At 36.3% G+C, this 19,099-nt stretch overlaps 1 long non-coding RNA gene across 5 annotated transcripts in view; it reads right to left on the bottom strand.

Annotated features, from left to right (window-relative positions):
• The window catches only part of LOC149916170 (uncharacterized), a 201,436-nt gene extending 184,635 nt beyond the window's left edge, over window positions 1-16,801 (bottom strand). For all 5 annotated transcript variants that reach the window (XR_016470602.1, XR_016470603.1, XR_016470604.1 and 2 more), the window contains exon 1: window positions 16,640-16,801. This is a non-coding gene — a long non-coding RNA (uncharacterized LOC149916170). The remainder of the gene's footprint in view (window positions 1-16,639) is intronic.
• Window positions 16,802-19,099: the final 2,298 nt, after the last annotated feature.

Below are 19,099 nucleotides of genomic sequence, written 5' to 3'. Positions count from 1 at the left end.
CAATTATCCAACATGAAATCTTAAGCTGTTTGTTTGGGATCTAAATTTTACAAGGGAGAAGCAATCTGTCCAGTAACATGGTGAAATGTAGGTGCGTGTATTTTATGGACAATGAAGCCACTGGGAAAAGAGGAAGATTTTTTTGTTTAACATCTCAGGCTTAGTACTGTTTTCAGTTTTGGGGCCAGAGTAGCTTAACTGCAACAAAGCACCATGTCCAACAGAGCCTGTCATGATTTCAATTTTCATAAGGAAAGATTTGAATGGATCTCCTTAGAAAATCTTTTAACAGCCGTTTTTCACTGCACTTTTTAGAGCAGTAAAATGAAAATTAGTATTGACTTCTTGTCATTGTTACAGAACCGCAACCCACAAAAGCATTAGGTGCTACAATGGTGGCTATCACAGAGCTGAACGGCTAAACATTCAAGCTCTAACAAATCGTCCTATAATGGTTTTAGAAGTTACTTCTCCAGCTGCACTGTCTGCTCCTCTGCCACCATTTACCACTCCCACAGCAGGAGGAAATGTATGCTCAGCCTTCAGCCATTACAATGCAAAGTCTGACATTTTAGCATAAATCCCTGTTTATGGCTGTACAAACGAAGTACTCTGACTCAGGAGCTTTGGTGATGATCTAACTCTAGTGTTTACTTCACCTTTCAATACTGAAAGAGCCCCTTATAGCAGAAGCAAATATATACCTTCTCAGAGAAGCAATTCCCAAGCTGTCATATTATCTTAAACTGCAAGTGAAGGTAATATCCTGAATAACACATTGATGTTTTTTAGTTCTTAATAAATTGAGGATTATATCACAATTGCATTAGAGAATAGTATGGATAAAAAACTGTAGCCAGAGAGTTAAAATCTTGCACTGATATTGAATCTAAAATTAAAAACAAGCAAGACAAACAGTAACCTGAACAGTCTCCTACATAATTTGGAATTTCGATGCATTACTTCACTGTTAATCAAAGTTGCCTTTCTTTTAACCTCAACTGTTTGAATATCTCTCCTGCCTGAATGTCAATGTGAGCCAACAGTGAAGGTCAATGAGAGCATCTTGCTGCTCATACTGTGTCCTTTATCAACACAATGTACTTGTTGGGAGACAGGCAAATTAAACATTAAATTACATCAGCAAAACCAGCTTTCTTTAAATCACAAGATTTCAAAAATTTTTTCAATTAATTATAGAGCTTGTTGACAGACTACACAAACTACAGAAACCTTATTAAGTGTAGGAGGGGAGTGGGCAGGGAGCTGAGAAATGTTATTTGTAACCCAGCCAGAGAACTACGATGCAGCTAAAAATAGACTTTGTCTTTGTGATGGAATAACAGATATTTGCCCTCAATAGGTATTTTACTTAAGAGACAATAATGCAGAAATTAAATTTCAAATATTCAGGCAAAAAGAATTTGTTGCCAGTATTACAAGGGCTGAGTATTGTAATTTGGTTGATATCTATAAGGATAAATTGCACTCAGCAGTTGTGAATATCAGCCACTATGGTGAACACCAGCCATGATATGGAGTATAATGAAGAGATCAAGAGATGGCTCCACTGTCTCGGCCTTTTTTTTTTTGTCAAAGTATATCTAATTTCTTCTCAGAAAGACTGGTAATGCATCGGAAAAGGCTGCCCAGAAAAGTGGTGGAGTTTCCTTGGAGGAGACCAGAACAGTGGAGACATGCACTTAGGGGGATAGGGCTAAGTGGGCATGGTTCAGCAGTTGGTCTAGACAGTATTAGAGGTCTTTCCCAGCCTAAATCACTCTATGGTTACAGGGGTGCTGATGATGACAAGCATTAAAGTGTTTGAATACCCAAAAGCTATGATGCTAGTGAGTAGAAATGGGCAGGGTTAGCCAAGGGAAGGACCTTGTACTATGACTACTGTATGTCCTGGCCTTATGCCTCTTATCTTCCGATTGGACCTGAGAGCAAAAGCAAGATTTTTTGGACATTAGAAGACTGAATTACAGAGCTGTAGCGTAACGTCTGTTCACAAAATCTGACCATCATTAAGAATGCCTCAAGGTTTTAATGGTGCCTGTCTCTTGAATACCACTGTTTAAAATATGCTTACAAATTAAGTTTTACATACTAGGAGCTCAGATGCTTAGGCAGACCTGTAGAGTAATGATTACTTTACATTACAATGAGCTGCAGACATTGAGTATCTTTGTGAAAGACATTCAGCACCAAGCATTACTGAGCCTGAACACAGTTTCTGATGTTCATCTGCTAGGCTTTCAGAAGCAATTAAGAAATGGCTTTCCACCTGTTTGACTTTTCAAAATCCTGAATTTCATATTCAATAGCACCATCGGTCCCATTTGAAAAAACACAAGCTAGTCCAACAGAATGAGACAAAATTGGGAGATTCTGTTCAGCAATGACTGATACATTTATCTTTAAAGTATTTTGGATCTCAACACGTTGATGGATCATTCTATGTTAAGATATGCTTTCATTTTAATTTTGCCATATGTCATAAAAGGAAAACTGAGAAAAAAGGATACTAAAAATTGTGAAGAGATCTCTAATTATGGTACCTGGATATGTTGCATTTATAAACTATAAATAAGAAAAAACAAGAACAAGCAAACTCAAATTTGAAAACCTTACCAGCAGAGAAGGCTTTTATGCAGTGAGATCCTATTTTAATTAAACCAACCTCCTTTGGTTCTGCATAGTCTGCATTCAAGGCCTCTCGGAAGAAGCATTTAGTCAATTAAGTATTTTATTAACCAATTGATTTTTCCTGTTAGTTCTTAACTTCTTTGTACCTGTTAGGAATCATTATGAAAGCTGAATAAATTGGTTTCTTTCATCTCTAAAAGGCAACAATAAATAATAAAACAGGTTGAACAAGTTTTCAGTGGGGAACCTAAATACGAATAAAAATACCTGCCGTGTATCATATAATATAAAATACTAACTGCTAGGAGCAGCACAGTATTTCAATAAATCACATTGTCACACTGACCTTTATTGATATACTGTTTCTCAACTTAAAGGATTGTCCCTGCTGCTTCAGAAGATCTTTTGTTGTGAAGGGCCTGCAGATTCATCACATAAGAAAAAGATTATTTGCCCACCACAGGGCTAAGTTTGTATGCTAAATAGAAGAGAAAAGCCAAAGCCTTTTAGGGACTATTTAAATGTACAGATTTATTTAGAATAAAAGGAGAACAAACAGGTATTCCTGCAATAAGTATAAGATGTGATTTGTACTATCTTTTTGTATAGTGTTTTTTTTCCTCTTTAAAGGAAAATGAGAAGCAGTGCTCTTTCCTTTCCGATAGATAATAGAGTACTTAATTTTATGGAACATCCCACTGTTATAGTGTTACAACTACGGAATGACAGTACAGTATTATAAAATGAAATTCACTGCACTGGTTGAAACTCAGCAGATTTATTGTTTGTTTTGTACCAAAGCCTGAAATGAAACACCATGGAGGTCTTCAAAAGGCATATGTGAACCAGAGCAGAAAAGAAGTCAATTAAAAACCACCATGATCCCATATAAAAAACTATTCCCTGATTAAACAAAAATGGCAGAAGCAATCTGATACAAATCTAGAACATAACTCAATTTTCTATCACCTAAGGAAATATCCAAATTATACTGTATAGATTAATTCAACACACAGTAAAGAAGTAGAATGTTTTCTGTCATAGGTAGAAGACTTCTGCACAAATTAGTGAAAAGTTTATGAAGTTAATACTCTTCATGAAGTTCCTGCTGTCAACATTAAGGATCTTCCAGGAGCTTTTGTTCCTGTTAATTTTAAGTCTGGGTCATATTGGTTTGAACGCAATTCTCACTCAAGATGTAGATGTCCAATGAGGAGGAAAGTTTTATTGTCTTGTAAAGTGAAACAAAACAAGTATGGTTTGGAGCCTCTTCCTTCTACTGAAGCTGCAGTTACTCATCTCTCCCATTTAAACATGGCTCTGAATTGAAAAAGGTGTTGAAGTCTGAAGGCAAGTATATTTAAGGAATAGCTGACAGTAATTTTACTGTCTGAGCTAAGAACCACGTAGATATCTGAGAAACCTACACCTTGCACGATTGCTTGAGCTGTAACTCCTTTGTTTCCTGTGTTCCTGGTAGTCTTACACAGAATAGGTATATAGTAAAAATCAACTGGTAGTTCCGGTACTGATATTTGTAATTTTTCTCTTTAGAAATCAGTCCATGTATGAACTTCGAAGAGTTAACCAACTTAGAACAGCCACAGTAATGTGGAGTTTTCTTTCCTCAAAATCAGAAGTTCTGCTAAATTCCATACAAAATCCACAGCTGGGCTGAACTTAAGGTGACACTTACCCATCCTTTCTGATGCCTCTGATAGTTTGTACACCTCCTTGCCACCCTTGGCACAGCTGTGTATGCAACCTCCAGTACCACTTTGTCAGATTATTTTACTGTTGTACTTTTACTTAACTAGGCTTCTTTTACCCTCACCTCCCCCTTTTGCTTATTTCTGCCTGTTTCTCTAGCAAAATCTTACCACTCACTGCTTTCCTTGCACCTTTTCACCTGAACCTCCCTAGCTCAGTCATTCATTTCATACAGTTGCCAAGGCATTTCATTCAGTACCCAATTAAGATCACCATAACCCTCAACTTCATTCCTATTTCCAAGTCTTCTCTTCACCAACCATAATTCTCAAATAGGTGATGGATGATGTCAGAAACAACAAGCATTGCATTTAAACACAAAATTGAAATGCCACCATATGGCAAAATCAGATCAAAATTAAGCAAACTGTGCCAGGGTAATGCCTTTGCTTTCCCAGAATGTGCCACAAGTGAGGCAGACGTGCCATCCCTTCACTGGCAATGTTTGCATTGGGTGGTAACACAGAAGAGCTGAAGGCAGTAGATTTGTTGACATTTTTGGATATACCTGTCATGCAGCCTGCCTTCCTGGCCCCAAGGCTCTATATAGAGAAACAGGGCATAATAAAGTTGATTGATTTGTGTTTGTCACTCATCCAAGTTGCTTTCATTTCAGTGTCCCTCAATCTTGCTTTTTCATTTTCATTTGGAGCCACTGAAATCTCACCTTCCAGAGAATCCAAGCTGTTGGACTTGTCATCTGGTTCAAGATGTCTGTACAGCATGAACAAAATTTACTGTCCTCTGAGCAAACTGTTTTGGTGGTTCTAATAGAAAACACAGCAATATCTCTTTTATGCTCTGCTAGGAAACAATCAGCCTTTTTTTTTTCCATGAGGAGAAAAAAATTTTGATAGAGATTCTGTTACAAAAAATCCTGAAAAAAACAGCATGCAGCCAAGAGTATATAGAGTGAATTTGAATCAGGTTGGTTTTATATTTTCTCCTTAGATTTAAAATCTTGTTTAAAACAAAACTTTAGTCTTTTAAATTGTCCAGGTTAAATGTGGTAAAGAAATTATGTTACACGACTCAAAAAACACTGTACTCAGTTGAGTGTTAATGTCAACAGAGCTAATTTGTGTTTGTTTTCACCAACAATCACAAAGTTGGATGTCCATTGAAATTTATCACTAATGTATCAGTTTCTGCCAATTTATCTGCAAAACAATTGCATTCTTTAACAAATCTTTTGTGGAGTAACTATTTTTTTTTTTTTTAACAACTTTTAAAGGCACTGGGCTTTTGAGAAAGGAAAAAGTATGTGCTTTCTTCACAGCCAGCCCCCCATGCTTTTTTTTTGTTACAGTTTTTATATAAACTATATGGCTTGCTGCTGTCAGCTAGAAAGGCCCCAATGGGAGATCCAAGGTCACTAGTATCTAAAGAGAGACACTGCACAAGTAGTTAGGATGAAAGAATATCCCACTGGGGTTTTGGACTTGCAGTTTCTTGGCTCTTGTGACTTGAAATAAATGTATCATCAGTGTCTGGAGCCACCAGCCATATTCTTACTCATGAAGCTAACATTATAGTGAGAGTTAAACAGGTGAAGATGAAAACCTCTATCATTTACTTCACATATAATGATGCTTTGACTTCTCTCTGGCAGGTCAGGATGAAAATTTTCACTAGCTTCAGCAGACCCTGGAATTATTAGAAAAGCTCCCTGCTAAACAATCTGTTGTAAAGATTTAGTGATATATAATAGGATATGCAAAAGGATGCTGATTTAGAAAAAACAAAAAAAACACCACCACCCTAAATCCTAGTATATACTTAACTAGTGTTATTCATTATGTAATTTATTTTAATAGTACTTGAGGAAGAATTTAGTGTCCTTTATTTTCTTTCTTCATAATTACAGAAGCGATATCGAAGTATGTTTGAAGCCTTCAGACTAAAGTGAAGGTCACCTTTCAGGTTTTGGAACTGATTTCCCTTGTGCACTTCTGCATGTTGATTAAACCTTTTTGTCCATCTCCTTATGACTGGGATTAAAATGTGTCTGTGCTTTATTTAGATGCTACAAAATGCCACTGATGGATGGCTACTGCAACAGCTTTTTAAAAAAAGTCACAAGAACACAAACATATCATCAAGAAAAAATATACTGAATGCTCATCACATGGGAAACTTGCAGACATCTGGGAGCTGACCACAAAGCCTCACTCTTTCAGAGTAATTTAATGAACTGTCTAGTCAGCTTGGCTTCCCATAGCTAGGAAAAAACAGACAAAAACTCTTCACAAAAATTTTGAAGTAGAATAAGCCATGCACTAAACTAAAAACCTTCCAACACTGTCCATTTGAGAACCAAACTTGGCTCATTCACTTTGAAATCTAATGACAAAAAGACAGAAAAGAAAAAGGGCTGTAGATAACCTGTACAATTCTCTCACATACAAAATGAAAACGTCCTCTATGCCTTGCTTTAACCTTTTATCTTTAACAGACACCCAACCGGGAATATACTCAATTAAGTCTGACTTTAGCTTATTATTAATGGTATCTTGGATAAAGTGATTTATCAAGCAACCCAAGGATAACTGACTTTTAGCTCTCCAAATACAGTAGAAAGCCATTATTGAGATATGCTACTGAAACAAGACTGGACTGAAAGTCTAATGTATTGAGCCAACAGGTTTTGTCCAGTGGTCCAGTACTACACAATGGATCCAGCTAGACATAAGATATCACAAGCTACTCTGCTTGTCCAACACAATACGAACAGCAAGCTTTTCCTGTTGTAAAAATGGGATCCTTGGAAGTTAGCTGTCAAGATAGTAAACTGCAGAAGGTTCCTCCACATGCAATACTTAATATTCAGGAACCAACAGTTTCCCAGTAAATTCATTTCTATTCACTTACTGGATCTGGAAGAAAGAATACATCAAGAAATCTGTGTCCTTTGGGCCCTGATGAAAAGTGCGCTTTCTTAACAAAAAAAAGCCTTGAAACTCTACCTGCTTCAAAGAGAAATTGCACATTGTCTGAAAACTCAAGGCAGCAGTCAAAATGAGATCCCAGGGAGAGACAGTGCACGAGGCCAGAATACTGCAGCTTCAGAATTTTCACAATGGAAATAAACAGAATTTCAAGCTATGGTGTACATGAAAAATGGTAGAATTAAGGGCTACATTATGTTCTTGGCCTTCAGAATTATTCACAATTTATCTTAATATGAGTTGCTTGTACATAAATAGAAAAAGAGATGTGGTTTGAGAGTCTGAATTAAAGGGAAAAAAATGCAGGACTTACTTTCTTATGAGATCACTAAGTATAAATGCTGATAAATTGGGTTGAAATATCTCCACCCTGTAAAATCATACTGTATTGTATCATACTCATTGATTTCCTAAAGATCTCAGGGGAGCCTTGTCTTTATCCATTTCTGTTCTTCCCTTAAGTGACAAAGAACTGAAGAAGGCTGTGCTTCAGGGAATTCATTACTAATGTCAATTTGGCATTTAGTCACAGCATTTCTCTCTTTTTTATATTGAAAACAGCTGTATGTTACCCACATACCTTATTAATAAGACAAAAAACACAGGTAACGTGAACTTTGATTTTCCTTCTGGTTCCAAGCACCAGTAACACACCCTTCCATGTTTAGATTATAGAAAGATCACTGGGAAGATGAGAAGACTAAAGTAAAGTACTGCAGTGCAACCACATTCCTTTTTGTCACAAACTCAACTCTGCTTGTAGGCTGGGAATGCCCCAGGAGAGCAGCAGAGTTAACGCTGTCCACCCTCTAGAGAGTAATTCTTTCTGTCAAGTGCTCTCTTGACTAAAGAGCATAACTGTCATGATAAATCACCTCACTGAAAAGATAGTTTATAGACAGATACTCTGACCTCAGACTGCTAGATTAGGCATAGGCTGGAGGTCCTGCGATGCTTGTGCATTGTGGAGAAGAATATAAGCATTCATTTAGAGAGCATCTGATGGTACAGTTAATGCACACCAGACACAGCCCTTTGCTATTTCTATTCTATGTTACACAGAGGTGGAATGTGGGGGAGTAGGTCAGACTGCATGTCCTTTTCACGTGTTATCTGAATACACTCACGAGTAATTGCAACTACATGAATTTTATCTGCTGGTGACACTGAATTCCAGCTTGCCTACAGGGTAGCCCCAAGTGAGACACTGATTACCATCCCTGGGTTTTAACACTTAGAGAAGCTTGTATCTGTATCTGGCTACATCACTGATAAAACTCAAAACTGATCCTCACAGCAAAAAACCTAGGCTATAAGACAGACTTCTGTGAATACCTACTGAGCACAGTTGAACGTAACACTGAACCTTCTGAGCCATCAGAAAAATTGTAACAGATCACTACCTAAAGTGCCAAGAACTCTAATGTTTTATACCTGGAAATTTTTGTTCCACCACAGTTATTGCAATTTTTAAAAGCATAGAAGAATAGAGTTTGGAAGGACTTCTAGTGCTTGTTCAGTCCAAACCCTTGCCCGAAGCAGCACCAACAATAGAAGTATGATCAGAGCTGTTCTGAATAGTTCCAAGGCCTAAGATTCCACAGCCACTCTGGGTAACCTGTTCCAGTGTTCAACCACAATTTAACCAAACTCTACACAGTTCAGTGCAACTAACCGTCTTACTTCATTTGCTGTCCCTACATATTCTGCCAGATCAATATAAACCTTATTTGGACCCTGTGCATTCAGCTTCTGTTCCTAGAAGTCAAGGAATTGTTCTCCTGTGGTTTTCCTTTGCTTGTAAGAGAACACACCTATAGCAAATACTGAATGGGACACCATATAGAAGCTATGTACTGTATCTTTCAGTTCACCCAGACCTGAAAATATGTGAAGAATATGTTCTGAAATCAAGTACTGGGAGACCATGCTGAAAGTAATTCAGTTGAAAACACATGCATATGTACACATACAGGAGCAACAAAAATGAGAAAAGTGTACGATGTGCATATTGACCACACAGCTAGTGAGATTGAACAAGCAGTTCAATCTCACTTATACAAGTCAATATGCTCAGAGGATTATTCAGATTCATAAAGTTATATAAAAAAAAGGATTTGCAAAACTGAAGGCATAACTTTTTAATTATAATGTCAGACCATCACTCCAAGCTATTTCATACTCCGCTGCGGGGAAAAGGTTTCTTTCTTTCCTGCTATTCACAGTAGCCAAAAATTTAAAGAGTTGCCAGGGATAATTTCTATATTATGCAGTTTATCCTGTCCCTCTAAGCCAGCCCTTATTCTCACCTAGCTTTTATTGTTACTGAGTTAGCCAAACTGTTTAATATCTTTAGAAAAATGCACACAAATGTATTGCAGACGATTACATTCGACAAATCAGCAAACCGTTTTTGCATTTCCAGACTTCTGAATAGCTTCATTTTATTACACTGTGATTATCTGACCAAATTCTTTTAATAAGTTTTAGTGCTGCAGGAATTCTAGGACCAGTATTCATTTCATCCCTTCAATAGCCATCAGATGGTGGTGATTATCATCTATTCTGTGCTGAACTTGGTTAAAAATTGAGATGATGAATAGGTGCTATAAATCCCTGCACTTTCCTTGACCATTCCATTCATTCAAAAAAATAATAATCAGTTGAAGAACGATGTATGTTGCTGCCATACCCCAGCTATCACACATTTGACTTTGCTCTCAACTGTAAAGACAAACTGATAAGATTCTTTTTCCTGTCAGCAGCTGAAGACAATTCTCATCTCAATTCCATTCACAGAAGTCAGCACTGTTTGGTAATTCTCATAAAATACGCTCTTATTTTGTGAATTCTGATATATTCTGCATGAAAATACCCTGAAGGATTTCAGAGAATCAAAATTTGACAAAGAACAAAGGTTTGGCAGACATTCAAGTTGAGTTTGATTTCAAATAGCAAACTGTAGACCATCAGACTTAATGGTGACAGCAGCCCTTTAGGATGCTGAATGGGTTTCAGATACAAATTCTATTCATTATCTGATCATTGAGTAAATTGTTGCATACAAGTAAACTATATCACAGAAAAAAAGTCACAAACTTTCCCTTTTACAGATAAATAGACAATGGGACTTTAAGATAGAGCATCACAGGAAGTAACTTTCTGATACCAGACCTAGAAGCACTGATCTTGTACTTTATACTTTTGCATAGAGCACTTGAGTACTACAAAATAGCAGCAAAAAGAAAGTAACAAGGTAAATTATATGCAAAGAGCTTGCCTGACTTCTCCTGAGGACTACTAGATCCCAAGATATGGGGACCATTAGAAGTGTCTAACTGAATAATATTAGTTTTTACCTGCTATGGATCTGACCTTACATGAACTGTTACAATATACAATCCAAATCCTTAAAATCATAAAGCTACGTTCTTTTAGTCAATTCAGATAATCCTAGGCTACACAATTAAATAGGTCCACCTCAGCAGTTTAATAAAAACTTTAAACAGATAATGTCATTATGGCTTTGATGTTCCTTAAGACCTGAACTGCAATTGTAACAATATTAGTTGAAGCAAAGACAGCTTACTATAACAAGTGGGAAAAAAGTAAGAGACCACAGTAATACCCCCCTGCCCTCAAATGAAAGTGCTTTCTCATTTAGGTAGGAAATTAGTTGCATAAACCTTAGCTAAATACAACCTTATTCTTCTGAGTGCCTAACTCAAATATAATAAATAATTATTGTACAGAAAGTAATTTTAGATACAGATCTTTATAATAAAATCTGTCTCTTCTTATATCTACTGCACATAAATGAGTGTATAGATGTGCTATAATGCATAGCAGTACAAAAATGGTAAAACAGTGCACTTTCAGTGCAGTCTACATTAGAAGAAAAATGATTTTCTAGATGCTGATGCCCAATGTCATAATTCTATGTCAATTAGCCAGAACATATAGACATCATAGAACTAGTTAAGTTGTCTGTATTTACTAAAAGAGAAGATTTGAATATTTCTGTAAGAGGTCCTTGGCTCCTGCAGCTTACCATTCCAGCAGACTATGCAAACAATTTACTGTCTCTCATTTCACTACTGATAAGCAATTACAGTCATTTAGGACACTTTCACTGATAAAGTTACATTATGGGAAGATGTACTACATGTACAGTCATAAGCAGACAGAAATTAGCTTTTGGTATTTCCTTAGTAAATTAAAAAAAAAACAAAAAAAAACAATCACCTTCCTCTCCCTAAAAGTATATTTTAGGCTTAATTTTTACTCTCAGAATGAAACTGAAGCAAGGAAGATATGCTCCTTTAGCCAAAACTCACAGAATCTTTGCTGCCCAATAGTATCCACTGCTTTCCAAAGACAGAGTACAGTGGGACATCACTTGGAGCTGGATAATATACTTCTCCACTCTAGCTTGTGACAGACTTTACTGCACTGAAGGGCAAAGGTCTTTGCTTTAATTTAGAGAGCTTAATGAAAACAGATGCAAAAGCTCAGGACAATCATCAGAAACACGAAGGATTTCCTTCTCTATTTTGTCCATTTTATTTGCTGAGATAAAATGTAGCTTGCAACGGCCTGGAAATCCTTTTGCCCTTTCATATATGGCAAGACAGATAGACTAGGTTCAGTACCTAGCAGATTCATCTTGAACCGTATCATTTGAAAGTGCTTTCTTTCCTGGAATCCAACTCATTTCACAGTAAAAACAAACAAACCAATCAACCGCTTTAGTGCTTAGCCACAAAACTAGATCCCAGTTCTGCAATGCAATGGGCACTGTAGAGACGTTTCTACCCACAGCAGCACGAGCAAGCACAGAATTCTAAATTAGAAATAATTACCAACTAGGAAAAATTTAAAATCATTCTCCAGTGACAAGCTCTCTTTGTCAAACTCACATAGTCCTCCATATAATTCTAAATAACTTCTATCAGGAGAAACCATTGTTCAACCCAAAGATTTTTTTTTTTGCCATTTTGTGAAGTATTATGTATATACTTCTAAGCTTCTGTTTGCTTATTATTAGTAACGTATAAAGCAAAATAATCGAAAACTAAGTTTTCAGCCTGCACATAACTCACAAAGAAATTTGTATCAGTAGGGAAATACTTGAAGCACTTGAATATTCAGATTATGAAATGCACGTATGAGATGTGTTTAGTCAATTGCAAGGCTCGAATTACCAATTTCAATAGGAATTATTTTATGCCCTTTTTAAGGGATTTCAGATGAATAACAACATTAATCAGTCTCAAGTAGCATAAAGCTTATCTTAAAGGCAATTACACTCAGCAGCATGGCATCTCCAAGTATGATGACTCAAACTTGGCTGTATCTACGACGACTCCTACCACAGCAACTTAATACAGATTTTTCTCTGTCCATTGTGAGCTTGTTTAGATGAGGAACATCTGCTAAATTTGTAAGGGCACTGGCTTACTCCAACCATACTGATGACACCAATTTTTTCAAAACCAATAGCAAGTTATTTAAAATAAGAAGTTTGCATCCACTATAAGCTAGTTCTTAACATTATTTTAATGGTGACTTAGAACTTCCTTAATTGAAAGTTTTATCTTCCAGTACAACAGATAGCCATGAATCATGTATATTATACCAGACTAGTTCAGCATTATTTATAACAGGCTTGTAGGTAACTGCCAAATGTTCCATCGTTGCCCAACTTTCAGATGACTGATCTGTCACAAAACCCCTTATTCCAAGTGACCACATTTTACTGATCAGTGTAGACACAGATGTGCTCAACTCCCAGCTTAACAGCCCTGTGCTTCACCATACTTCAATGTGGTAGTTCAAAGTGACAAAAAATAGAACAGATTCGTAGAACAAAAAATATCAGGTACAGTCACAGTTATGAGATACTAAGTTGTCAGTTTCAATGAAAATTCTTTATTAAATAAAAATTGTAGAGTTGGTTTTTCAATCTACAATATTTAATTCAGTACACAGAGTCAAAAAGCTCCTGTCGTGGGACTCAGAATTGCTCAAAAATTAAGACTTGCCTAGGACTTTTCCTATACTGAGCTTTCTAAAAAAAAAAAAAAAAAAGATTTTGCACACTCAGAAAAGAGAGAATGTATTAGAGTACAAACCAGGAGAGCAGAAATTTATAAGTTTATAAGCAGCTCTCCCTCAGTGAACTGTTTCTACATATACAACCTTGTTTCCTAACTTTTAGCTTTATCAATTACTTAGTGAATTTTTGCAACTCATGCCCTATTTCTAAGTCCATTTAAGCTTTTCTTTCTCTGTTTCCAGTGACCTGCTGCCTGCTCCCCTCACTCTTTCTGCTTGACCTACAGGCTCACAAATCCTTTTTCCAATGCCCTTCATAGATCCTCCTGCTTGCTTCCCATTGCACTTTCTGGAATTTTCTCTGCCTGAAATAATCCCAGCTGCAAAGAGCAAATAAAACCTCTCCTCATCATTCCAGCAAACCTACACAGTCCAGTCTGAATCTTTGAGGAACATAACAGAAATGAAGAGCAAATGATTAAAACAGATTCTATCTAGCATACCAACTAAATACATAAGTTCAAGTGAGAACACCTTCAGAGCAACAGCACCAAAATTCTTAAATATAGAGGCATAGATGAAATAGCTGCAATAATGCCTCTTATAAATCCTTTTCCCCGGTAGATCTCAAAGCACTTCACAGTAGACAGTAACTTTTATCTCAATTTTATTCAGATGTGGACTAACAAGTTTTACTAAGATACTGGTAATGTAAGAAAACCATTTATGGGTTTCTTTTCCTGAGAGAACTCAGACTCTTTTGTGAAGGTGGTCAATATAATTGCTTTAAAGCTGTGGAAGGCAGCAGAGGAGAGAGACAATCTGCTCAAGATTGTTTTGACAGTCAGCATCATACCATGGACTAAAACAACATCCCGTGCTTAGAAAAGAAATTGGACAGGATCTTCATAGAAGATAAATTTTAAAGACTCTACTCTTGAGAAATGCTAACATGGTGCAAACACCAAGACACATTAAACAACTTCAACTCACACAACTATGGAAGCTCTAAAAATTCCATTACCAACTATAACACATTTAATCTCCATTCGTACATCACAGAACTTCTGATTTTCAAAGCACGGGAGGAACTTAATCATCTGTTACAAAAAGCTCTCAAAAGTGTTTAGAGCAACATGTAAAGAAAATACAGTAATTTGCAATTCCAGTTGTTAAGGAATTTCTACCCTCACTGACTGCAGTCATCACAGATGGGCTGGCAGCCATTTGAGCTCTGTGTTTCCTGAGCATAATCATAATTCTTCAGGGAAAACTTAAACACTGTTTAGCAACTCTGGACCTTCTGATTATGCCCAGAAGTAATCAATGTCTTTATAATGCCATCAGGAGAATCCCAGTGAGATTATATAAATATATATACTTACACCCCTCCCCCCCTCCCATTTTCCATTTCTTCTTGAATACCCTTTATCTCTAAAATATATGCTAAAGAGAGAAAGCATAATCACTGTATGTCTGTGAAGATACAAATGAAGGAGCCTCCTACATTGCAGACCATTCACCTTTTTCCAGTAATGCATGGCAGGATGTGATAGAAGAATAGGGGCAAGTACCCTGTGACTACCCTGGACACCAGAATTAAGCTTAATTGCTTTTTAGGCAAACATACAAATCCACAGTGTTCTGATGACACAGGAGAGCCTGAATGCATGCACACATGGACTGAAGTATATTTACTTCCCTTTCTTAATGCTACACGTTATCTTTGAAAAATCTTACATATTATTTTTGATAATCAAGCTAATGATTTTATATTATGAATTGAGTCCTTTTGAAGGTGATCAGTAAAATTACAACATAATTTTCAGCCTCACTGACAGAGATCACTAACATGAATGAGATTTACTACCATATAAATTTATCTGAAAAAAAACTAAGGGCCTACTCAATGCAGTACTAACCCAGCAATGAAATCCAGCGAGAGTTCAAAGTCATTTTGCTGTGCTCAGACTGCAAAGATGGTGGCCAGAGTAAGTAAATATACAATGACATGTTAAATGAAAGACTTCTGAATCTGTTACAAATAGATTTTCCCAAGAGAGAAAGAAGGAAAAGTCAGCAGCATTTTATTAAATACCATACACTTGAGCAATTTGGTTTTGGCTTCAGTACCTTTACACCTGACACAATTGGATGTGCAATAAGGTTACCCTCATACGCTCTACACAATCACTGGTTTCCTCTCTTTTCTGCTGGGATTTAACTCTTTCAGAGACATAGGTGAGTTAAGTAGTAGTTTTTATAAAGATATAGTGTCTCCTCTTCTTATTACAGAAAAAGACAAGATGAAGTTGTGGAACTCTTACAGCAGTATAATGCTTATTTTATCTAGTTGAAACATCTGTGCTTTATATGTACTTTTAAAGGAAATTTATTTTTAATAGGTTAAAAATCACTTACGTTGTTGCTCAAACAGTCATTTTCCAATTTCAAACAACTTTTTGATTACATCATTTCTTAAAATGGGTTATTTGTAAAGTTTAGAAGAACATTAACATAACCTACTAACGTTATTTTAAAGTAATGTTGCAAAATGCAGCATCAAGCAGACATTTGAACTGAATGCTCCAACTAGCTCTGGGTAAAAGGGAACCTCAAAGTATGTTAAAAGACTTAAGGAGAACAGCTTTTTTTTTCTTCCTTTTTTAAAGTGTGCACTGAAAGATATTGATTCATGCCAGTTAAGTGTTGCATAGCAGATTTCCTGAAGCCTTTCCTGAATATGAAGGGAGAAACACAGTAACAGAAAGCTCTCTAGAAATAATTAGAATAAATAAGGTATAAAGGACAAACACCAAAACAACACAGGCATTTTTACTAAAGCCCTGCAGGATTATCATGATGCACTGGGCAACCATACAGCAATTATTTAAATCATTAGAGGACTGCCACGCCTTGCTTACAGCATGGTAGCAGAGCTCACATAGGCCATAATCAGGAGTTGCAAGGCTCCGATACCTTAGAGATTTCCCATATTGTGTACTCCTAGAAAGTGCAGCAAGATTGAGATAGGAACAGCTGTAACAACCACCAGCCACAAGAGCTTCATAAAACAACACTTCTTTAAACAGCTTTTATAAGTATTTTGTAGTACGCACGTGTAAATATATAGAGACAAAAATAACACCAGATAAAATTATCTAAAAACGGTAATGGTCACAAACCACTTAAAGAAAGATACATTTGCTTACCTATCACAAACATCAGGGCCCACAAAATACTCCAAAAGGTGAAATCTCCAGGTAGAAAACCTGCCCTTGTGGCAGTCAGTCCTTAAATGAGGCTTAGAGAGGGGTGAACCAGGTTCCACTCCCCTTCGAGTCACAATGGGGAATTACTTTCACCTGTGCTCCCAGGGCTGGCTGTGTCCATCACCAGGTGCTCATTCATTAGTTCAGGCCATGTCTTAGCAATTCCCATACACATATATACACACACACAGAAGTTTAAAACATATATATTCAGTAGTCAATAGTTAACAACTTAGATGTATTCTTACTAAGCCAAGAACTATATTTATGCTTAAATACAAACTCCAATAAGGATTTTTTTCTATATACTGAGCAAACCCATCTGGTTAGGTATTGGTGTTTCTAGCATGCTGTCTTCTTCATGAAAATGAACACTACTCTGAGTAGCTGGTTCCATCAAAATTTATGAAACTGTGTTAGAATAAATTACAGTCAGATTTGTTCCTTTTTTTTTTTTTCCTCGTAAGAAAAAGTTAAAGTAACAGAGCACTACATTTTCTCGGGAAACCTGAGACCTAAGGAGTGAGGTCAAAACTACTGACACAAAATGAAAAGGCAAAAAAAAAATATTTACAGCCCTAGCCAGAAAAATTTAGAAACTGATAATGAATGCAGAAATTAAATAACACTGGCTTTTTTTTTTTTTTTTTAACCTCATTAGGTTGTCTCAGGATGATGAATGAAATACTTGCCACACTGAAACTCACTAGGACAAGGAGTTCACCTTTTGTTTTGTATTCAGAATTGTGTAGAGAGGTGTCTTTGTTATTCTTCTTAATGTGAACAGAGTTTAGTGTGATGAAATTACAAGGGTATCTAAATATAAAGTCCTTCTGGTGGCTTGGCAATGACCCCAGTGATAAAGCATGCTAGAAGAAGTACATGAGTAGGACTTTAGGTTTACCTCTAAGGTGATACAGTCATTCATAGCCCAAAGAAGCTCCTCTGATGATAATATTGTAACTGTGTCCTATTTAATCTGTGCATCACAAAGACATGAACTACTGAATAAAGACCTTCTTGGGGAACACAACAAATAATACCTCATTCAAAGGGTAGCCAAGAAGGAATGCAGCTACTAATGGAGAAGAGGCAGTGATTGTTTTCCTGTTATCTGTCAGAAAGCTGTTTAGTTGCTATATATTTCAAACTCCGATAAAGTGTAAACTAGATCATAGGGGACATCTGTACCCGGATTTTATTACCACCATTGTACAGAATAAAGGCATCAACTTTACAGAGCTGGCAAGGAATGCAACTACCTAGGAAGCACTACTCAATGAAGGCTATTTAATCAGCATATCTAGAAGCATCAGGACGAAAAATGTATTTTTTGAAGTGATAGAATGGCTGAGGTGTCAATTCGCTCTTTACTTACCATTTTGTTTACCTCCATATGCAACACCACTAAGTGAGAATTTTTACTGTTTTGAATGTTTACCGATTTAGACAGTATTGCCCACTATTGAAAATCTATTTTGCAAGTAAGTGGGAAAGGCACCTGTAATCTATCTACACATGCAGAAGTTCCAAAATTTCCTAGAGCTGAAGTAAATTAGATCAAATACTATAGTTTGTTCCTCATTCTCCATCTCAAAAACGAATTGACAATAACCAAAAGTATTCATGAAGCTGAAGGAGTTATATTTCCTGTAATGCTTGTTTTTTTGGAATAATAATTTTACACTTATCTTTTTCTCTGAAACCCTGTGGAAATTAAATTAACATTTTTAACTGTCTGCTTTAACTTTGCCATAATAAAAAAGAATTATGGCTAAGCTTTGGAGCATCAAATTCAAATGTAATATCAGTAAAGCGATTTCTCTGAAATTTGTAAACAATATATTGCCTGGGAGAGCCTGCTGTTGTTAGTAATTTTGGACTGAGTTCTTTATAGCTGCTTATTCTAACATGGCGTTTCCATCCTGTTAAAATGTCATAAGGATAAAGGAGTAAATTTTGACAGCTGTGACAGGATTATCATTGCTAAGGAAATCACATCCTTGGTACTCATATGTTTTAGTACATCCATTCTACTTTGTCTTTGGCCTTGACTGAACTAAAAATTACCTTCTCAGACAAGAACAGAAATATAAGAAAAGACAGAAAGAAAATATTATTTTTCTCTTAAATAACTTGATGCTTGAAATTGCAGCAATAAAAAACAATCTCTCTGGATTCTTTTTAATTGCATTGTTCAGATTTTGAGGGAATATGAGGCTTCTTTCTTCAAGGACAAAGCCAGCACACATTTCATCTGGGCACATTTAGTAACAGGAAGGGTTTTCTTGTACGTATTTAGATGAGAAAAACGAAGGAAGATTCCACTAGCGTTAGCTACTCAATCTGTTCTGCTAAGTGCAGAATGGGCATGAAAAACAGCAAATGATATATACAACA

This window comes from Phasianus colchicus, chromosome 13 (assembly GCF_987193195.1).
Source record: "Phasianus colchicus chromosome 13, bPhaCol1.hap1.1, whole genome shotgun sequence".
Classification (NCBI taxonomy): domain Eukaryota; kingdom Metazoa; phylum Chordata; class Aves; order Galliformes; family Phasianidae; genus Phasianus; species Phasianus colchicus.
The sequence above is the reverse complement of the archived record's forward strand: the minus strand, read 5'-3'. Positions and strand labels throughout refer to the sequence as shown.